The following is a 9229-nucleotide window of genomic DNA, read 5'->3' on the forward strand; positions in this document are numbered from 1 at the left end:
TTTTAAATAAACACATATACATATATTTTCTTAAATTAACCAACAAATAGGCCAATATAATCAATCTCTCAAAAAAAATAGCCTAACAAAATTAGCCACCAACAAAATACTTAATATCTAAAATCAACATATATCCAAAAATTATAAATTTAAATCATGGATCCATAAACATATACATTTTCAGAACTTAGGGTAAAAAAAAAACACGATTCAAATGGTTTTCGGATGGAGGAAGAAGAGGCGGCACCGCAATATTTAATGGAGGACGAAAGTCGTATACCCGATACAACGACTTAGGGTAAATCGTGTACCCGGTACACGATTTACCTCAGTCAATGTTTGCATGAACCACTCGTGTAACAGACAGTAACATGATTACAAATCTATTTTTGTCAATATTTTCAGTCCTACCCTATTTTGTTAATAATTATTTAAAATAAATATTATTTAAAAAAATCTTAAAATTTAAAATAAAATCTAAAACCATTATTGGGCAGACATTTAAATGTATTGCACCCGGAAATGTAGGGGAAAGTTTGTTTTTCTTAACCTAAATCATAATTGAGGCTACAAAATTGCTAATTGCCACCCCTCTATCCAATTTATTCTGTTCTTTACGCTCATTACTATGGTGGCTCAGGGACACTTATCGCGCCAGGCCTACTCTATCTCAAGTCTACTTCCAAATTCTCAACCGAACCCGACAATATTGTTAAGAAAAGGGCAAATGTTAAAAGTCATTCTTAAAATATGACACAATTAATGGTAAAATTGAATCTTTAAATATTATATTAATTTTAAAATTAACTCAAAACTTATATAACGTTAGAAATTATAATAATTATATATAAATTTTGAGATTCTAATTTTATCTCTTATTTAAGTTTTTTTAAATTTAATTTGAAGATTATAATAAATTGTAATTAAGCCTAAGGGTGAATTCTAGATCGCCAAATTCAAAGAAAAAAAAAAAAAAAGGCTTTGTCAACTTATATGGTAGTAATTTGTAATAGGGGTTTAGTTTAATAAAATAAAAAATTATGATTTTGCCATGGGAAGGACAAAGCCTTCTGGACCGACACCCTCCGCGGTCTCTTCTTCTGCCGAACAATCCACATTTCACTATTGAAATTAAATGCCTGTCTTTTTCATTATCACTCCTTTTTCTTATTGTAAAATTGTAAACCCTTTTTTTATGATCCCTCACAACAAGGGTCGGAAAAAAGTAAAAGCTAAAACACACACTGCTCTCTCATTTAAACTATTACTCTCCTCCAACATACAATAACCAAACTCCAAAATACACACACCCAATTTCATTTCATTCGCCAACTTAATTCCTGCTTAACCATCGATGTTAGCCTTCTTTCGCTTACTTATTCTACAGTAATTTTATTAAATATCCATCAAAATTCATACCACCTGCTTCAATTTTCAAACTCGGCCCACCCGACCGTATCTAAATCCCGGCGGCTTCCACTCCCACGGGGCAGTTATTCCGGATGGCCGTCAGCTCATACGGCCGATGCATCCAAGGCCAACACTGCTCACGCTAACAGGGCTTGGTCACACGACCTGTGGACACCCGTTGTGGTCAACCTCTCATAGTTGCAGTAGCCACCCATGGTGCGGACCCGATCCATCGGGACGGTCAGTTCAATGAACACACCGGTCGCTCAGAGCATGGTCCCTCTTCCGCTTGAAAAATGTCCAGATTGCCCCTCTCGAAGTAGTTGTATTGGGTCCCATCAACCCGGTATCTCTTCCCTTGCGCCGTGTAGAGCGTGGCCGTAATAACCGAGTCCGTCCCTGCTTTCAGGATCGACCCTGTTCTGATATACACCGTGTACACGCAATCTGGATCCTGCATCAACCAAATCCAAAATCTGTATCAGTCAATTTTTTTCTTTCCTCACTCAAGAATCAAGATACGAAATCAGAGGAAAAAAACAGAGTTAGTGGAAATACATCGGAGAAAGCTATAGCAGAGAATGAAAGGAGAATGGAGAGGAAAAGGGCAGATTTGGAAGCCATGATTGTGTGGTGAAAATGTGGAGTTGTTTTCTTCTTATTGATATTATATAGAAAATTTAATTGCCAAAACCACGCCAGCTCAGAGGAGATTCATCGGACGGCTGAAATCATTTGGTTCCCCACTATTAATGGTCAAACGTCAACGATTGGATAACCTTTCAAATGCTCGTCCAATCATCTATCCCCACGTACGTACTCTCTAACAAAAGCCATTCTCTCGATTGTTCCGATCCCTCGGCTCTCCTTTACTATTATTTTGAGAAAAAATATAAATGGTTAAGCGATATAATATTAAATTTGCCTTCCTCTATTGATTTAAACTATTGGATCATTTAGTTTCGTGATTTAGGATAAATAAATGATGATATTTATATATTTACAGTACATGGATCAAGATAATAAACGGTAATGTCTACAAACCTATTCAATCTCAATTTTATAGAAATGTCTAAAAATATCATGATGAATATTTTTAAAATGTTAAATTACAAGTCAATTTTGTGTATAATAAGTCTTTGCACGGTTCATAAAGCTGTTGCTTAAAATGGAAGGTTGAATAACTTACCAATACATACTAAGAAATTAAATGACTTGACTAGTAATTTACCACTTCTATGAAGTTAAAAATGATTAAAGATGTTAAAGTTATAAATAAACATTTGATCAAATTAGTTGAGAATTCTACTCAATAATGTTATGCTTACAACAGTAATTGTTATTTTTGGGGAAAATAATCATTTAGTTTTGAAAAATAGGTGTATTTAGTCCTTAATATTTTAAATTAATCATTTTAATCCCTTAATTTTTATAAATAGGTTTAAAAGGCCCTCTCTAAATAAAACCTTCAAATTTAATATTAAAGAAATTGATAGAACCTGACATTATAAATGTCCACGAGGCGAAACGGGGATGGAGAATGCTTCCCCATCCCTTTATTTCAATCACAAAATTTCCCATAGAGAATTTATAGGGATCAGATTCCTACGGAAAAAAAAAAATCATTTGTATTTTTTTAAGTCTATTTATTTTGTAAAATTTTGGTCACAACCTTATAAAATTATATATATTAAATGAATCATTTTAAATATGATAAATACAAACTTTCCACCTAAATATTACAACATTTAAGTCTTAAAAATAATAAAGTTTTAAATATTAAAAAATATATTTTTTTGAAGTACATAAACAAGCCTTTTAAAATAATTAATTAAAATTATGTTAAAAACTAATAAAAATAAATTCATCGTGAGTTACTCACAGAAGGTAAGTTATATATATTTAATTACAAGAAAATAAAGTACATATATAATAAAATAGTAGATATGTATATATACTATATATAAGAAAAAATATATCTTTTTCCATCAAAGCCAGGTGGGACCAAAAATGTATTCGTCATCCCTATCCTCGTTTAGTCAATGGGGAGAAATTTCTCCCCGGTTCTTTCCATTCTTCGTAGGGTGTACATGCGTTGGGTTGGGTTGGATTGAAAGTATTTTTTGGACCAACCCAAAAATTCGGGTTAGTTTGATTGCTACAACACATGACTAATAACTAAAATCTCATAAAATTAATATGCTAAATATCAAATATCTATGATATTTATTGTGAACTTTAAACAAAGACATAACATTTTTAAAAGAAAATATTAAAAATTAAAAAAGTAATCAATACAAGAAATCAAACTTTAAACAAATAGGAATATATATATATATATATATATATATATAATTCGGGTTGGGTTGGGTCATTCCAGATTTTTTTTAGCCAACCTACAACTCAACCCAATCCAATAAAAATATAAAAATTCAATCCAACCCAACCCAATCCAAAAACAAAACTAACCTAACTCAACACTTACATTTTGGGTTTGATAGTCCGGGTTGTTCGGGTTATTTGAACACTTCTAATTCTTTGTTTGGATTCCCCACCTTTTTCGGGTGGATCCCCAAGGGACCCCGGGCCTATGGGGGTAAATAGATATCTCTAGCTGACATGGTAAGATGGCATAGAAAAAGAAATTAGTCTTTCCCTTTTTTTCTCCCTTCTCTCTCATCTCTCTTCTCCATTTTCATCTTATCTCTCTCGTTGTCTCTCCTCCCTCTCATCCTCTCTCTCATTGTTGAGGAAGAAACTGAGTGAATGGTAATGGAGACTCTGAATTTATTGAAAAAATTCTGTGTGTGATGCTTTGCTGATGGGTCTTGTTGGAATGAATGGGGATTTGATGAGCCTATACAAAGAATTTGGTTATGGGAAAATCTATAATGTTCATAATCCATTTGACTGGATGGAGTTGTTTTCGGATCTGAATGGTAATGGGATGGGGGATGAAGATTTATGAGGATTTAAGATGAAGATGAGTTTTCAGTAGAATAAAACTTTTGGCTTCTTCTTCTTTCTTTTTATTCTTCTCTAGAACTTAGTATTAAGGATTAGATTTGACTATGTTTGCTTAATTTCTTCATGGTTGAGAATAAAAGATAAAAAGGTTTCATCTTTTGGCTTTATGTTTATGTTGAGTTTGGTGCTCCGATGGTTACCATCTATGGCCGACCTATTAAGCTTAAGATATGGGATGACGGACTATTTTGTGCAACTTGTTATACTGTTGTGTATCCTTCTAAAAACATTATGTATGGAGTACTGTTGTGTATCCTTCTAAAAACATTATGTATGGAGTCTCTAATAGCATAAATATTTAAATCTATATTGAATAAATTTAACCCTACGATCGTTCATTTTAAATTGTCAAGAATAAATATCATATCGAATTTCATTGTGATTGATGATGACTTCAAGATGACGATGGCTTTAAGATGACTATAGTCTTCCAAAACCAAAACTCCGAATGTCCTTAGTGGGATCTTTCTCTAGATGGGAGGTATATAGGGGACCATTTTCTTGATGTACTAGTTCAATTAGGGTTCCCACTAAAACTTAATTAACTAGAAATGAGGTTCTACCATACCCATTAAGTCCATACTATATTAAGAATCTATCACTTTAATTAATTAGATTATAATATGACCCAATCTAATAAAATAACTCAATTTGATAAATTATTAATCCACGTATATAGCTCATACTTTAATTAAACATATTATTATTTAAATACATTTAAACTCAATTTGGTAATGGAGATGGAGGAGAGGAGGGGAGAAAGAAAGAGAGATTAAAAAATATTTATTTCATGTCATTTGGCCACGTCAACATCTATCGATTTTTATATTAAATTTAAATGTTTTAGTTTTCAGGATTAAAATGACCAATTTGAAATATTAGAGACTAAATGCATATATTTTTCAAAATTTAGAGATCAAAAAGGTATTTTTTTTCCGTTATTTTTTTATATATATAGTTTATTGAGTTTTAAATGATACACAGTGGCTTCGTAGGTAGCATGTATGTTAAAAGTAGAAATATAGAGGGAGTAAAAATTTAATAGAATGAGAATTAGTTGGAAGAAGGCACCGAATATTCCAAAGGACATGTGAAGCAAGTTGTTGTTTAGGGAAGGACTGAGCTTGGACTTCGAGTAGGGTGGATGAGTCTAAGCGGCCCAACATAAAATAATACCATCACTAATTTCTTGCTGTAGGGATTTTTGGAAATGGATATTTATTGTGTAATCCAATAACTAGCTCATCTACCTCTACTCATCTATTCCAAATAATTTCAATGAATCAAAACGCTGTATGCCATCGATATCTGCTGATAATCCATTACTCAAAATGTTAGAAGAGTGAAAAAAAAAAATGATAAATTGATAAGATTTCAAGTTGTGATGAAATGTTGGGAAAAAGAATGATAGATGGATAGGACCTCAAATTGATAGAATTTTGGGAGATAAAAGAAAAAAAAAATAAGTTTTACAGATGATTTCATTATCAAATAAAAATAAAAAAAAAAAGTAACGTAAAGGAGATTGGTTATCCATGATTTAGATGTTAGCATAATTACTTTAATGTTAAATTATCAAAAATAACATATTGGATTCCATTTATAAGGCGGCTATTGTCTATCTCAAGTAAAACTCTGAATACCCTAAGTGGGATCTCCATCTAGATTTGATTAAAGAGAGATTAACTGCTTATTGTTTTGGTATATTGTAAACCATAGCCATAAGATCTCTTTATATACTAGTTCAATTAGGGTTACCATTAAACCCTAATTAACTAGAAATGGGCTTCTTGTCATTAAGTTCACACTCAATTAGCAATCTATGACCTTAATTAATTAGATCACATTAATAGGGTCTAATCTAATAAAATAACCCAATGTGATAAAATATTAACCTACATACATAGCCCATACTTTAATTATATTTATTATTATTTAAATACGTCTAACAATCTTCCACTTGGGCTATGTCTGTGCACTTAATGTAATTAATTCACATAAACCTTAAGAGCGCATAAACAAATTATTTCAATAATAGAATTTCCCTTTAGTTCAATTTGGTCCATCTTCTGTGTTAGCAATGGAATCAAGGCGTCGTCGCTACCTTTGTAACTAAACCTTCCTTGATCACCAATTCCAATACATTCAATGACATAGATCAAGTATGGATAGATAGCATAGAAACTACATGCAAAGTGATCTAGATCGTGCCTATTTCCATCTGGTCTAAATTCTTTAGTGAGATTATTCTTACAAACTTTATGTTGAATTGCATTTGCTAAATCGCATGCATGATAAACAAGTTAAGATAATAAAACATAAACCATCAACTTTATTCTATATAGAAAATAAATTAAGATCAAAGAACATCCTCAATCACAAACTCCCACTAAACCATGGAATCAAAAAAGTGACTAACACCCATGTGAGCAATATGCTCATGAAAAACATTAGGTGGTGAACCTTTAGTCAATAGATCTGCCACCATAGAGTTTGTTCTGATAGAGTAAACATGCATAAAATGGAAACTAACAAAATCATTAAGCACTCTAATTACATTTAATTTGAGCAGAAGCATGCTAAAACACAAGTTTCAAACAAAAGGGTTTTAAAATTTACAACCTTTATAGAATTCCTCTTGTTCCTAGCAATCTCCACGAATTTGACCTTTAACACTTCAGTAGACCATCAAGAGAATCTTCTCTACTATTCTTAATCTTGAATTTGGGTGGTGGAACTCTGAATTTAGAGGGAATTGGAAATAGTTTGGAGAGGGTTTGAGAGCAACTAAAAAACAGCCGAATTTTCACCAAAATTCTGAATCCTAATTTTCAATCTCTAAAAATTGAAGCTTTTTAATCACTTCATTCATGCAAGCACTCAGTCTTTCAAAAACTTGACACATCAAATTGCATTAGCTAAGTAGCCTAGGTGTTGAATGAGGGAAAAATCTACTTAAAATGACAAAAGATGGATAATTCCACTATCAACCAAAATTTTCAATTTAAATTACATTTAATTCAAAAATTAAATTAAACATAATTTTAATTCATTTTTCTGGAAATTGAATTTGGCTTAAAATAATTAAATAAACAAATTTAATTAATTAAATAATAATAATTTAGTATCTAATATTAAATTAATAAAATACCTAGTTCAAATATGAATCCCTATTCACTTAATAGTCTAATCTAAAGTTTAATCTTTTACGAGCTAGTAGAGGGACCAAATGAACCTACAGATCATGAGCTCCAACGAAGTGAGATTAATTAGCTAAACTCTTTAAACCGAATTAATCAATATTCGTTAATTATCAAGACATCCACTATATTTCAGTAGTTGCACTCTCATTACTTTAGATATATTTCTGTCCACTTGATTTAACAATAATCAGTAAGTCGATCTTTCACAGATCGTTCGTATTTATAGCTAGGTCAAAATAACCATTTTACCATTGTAAATACATCTTGCTCCTTAAGTCACAACCGATCCTCTATTGAACAATTGGTTTATAATCCAACTAATAAACCATGTCGCTTTCTATCATAAGAGGGCGAGCAGTTTTATGTTCAAGACCATGAATCAGTACTTAAGAGAACAACCTACCTGTTAACCCTAAATTGGGTAGGAGTGAATTCCATCTTACAGGACTATATCCCCAGCTATCTATCCGGTTTCATCCCCGAAATGAGAGGCTTATTGAGCAGTGTTGTTGAACCACTCTCACCTATGCAAATCAAAGGATAATCCTGAATAAATAAGAGTTCATAGTAGCTCAGGATTAAGATTGAGTAACTCTAGGTCATCGAATTGAAATAATCAGTTTGAATAGTAAACGGTCGTTATAAATAAAAGTGATTATTTCATGGTTCGATCTTATACAAACGTCTTTTGTATAGGATGCCTCCACTTGCATGTCTCCACATGAACGATTGCACAATCATATCGTTTGTATCATTATACAAAGTGGGTCGCATCCATAGTATCTCCAGGATGAGGTACTCAATCTCATCCATATACTTATAGACCTTTTAGGCTATATACTATAGCTTGATCCTCTTTCATGTCTCTATAAAGTAAAAGTATTCATATTATAGCCATGGGTTCGTTTATTGGATTTTATAACAGAGTGCAATTTCAATAATACTTTTATTGAATGAAGTCTCAATAATACTTTTATTGCAAAATAGAATATGTTTCAAATATTATGAACTGCGAGTTTTAGAACATTTCCAACAATCTCCTACTTGGACTAATACTTTGATGGATTAAACATGCAATCAACGGAAACTAACAGAATCATCAAACACTCTAATTACACTTAATTTTAGTAAAAAGCATACTATATATAAAATTTATACAAAAAGGGTTTCAAAATTTACAACCTTTGTAGATTTCCACTTGTTCCTTACAATCTCCACGAAATTGATCTCTAATTTCTTCAGTAGACCACCAAGAGAATCTTCTCTACTATTTTCAGTCTTGGATTGAGTGATGAAACTCTAAATTGAAATGAAATTAAGAATGATTTGGAGAGGATTTGGTAGAAACTAAAAAATTATGTAGAATTTTCTCAAAATTCTGAATGCATGCTCCCAAAAATAAAAATAATAAAATTGAAGTATTTATTCAATTCAAACATGCAACACTAGAAGAAATTCCGGCTTTAATGCGGTTGAAGAAAACGGATCTTCAATGTCGGTTTTAAACCGACATTGAAGATGGCCTACAATGTCGGTTTAAAACCGACATTGAAGGCCTCCCATTAATATTATTATTATTATTATTATTA

General features: G+C 31.7%; 1 pseudogene; it reads right to left on the reverse strand.

Moving 5' to 3' along the window:
- Window positions 1-1344: 1344 nt before the first annotated feature.
- Window positions 1345-9229, reverse strand: part of LOC120073503 — an 8835-nt pseudogene continuing 950 nt past the window's right edge.

This window comes from Benincasa hispida, chromosome 3 (genome assembly GCF_009727055.1).
Source record: "Benincasa hispida cultivar B227 chromosome 3, ASM972705v1, whole genome shotgun sequence".
NCBI lineage: Eukaryota > Viridiplantae > Streptophyta > Magnoliopsida > Cucurbitales > Cucurbitaceae > Benincasa > Benincasa hispida.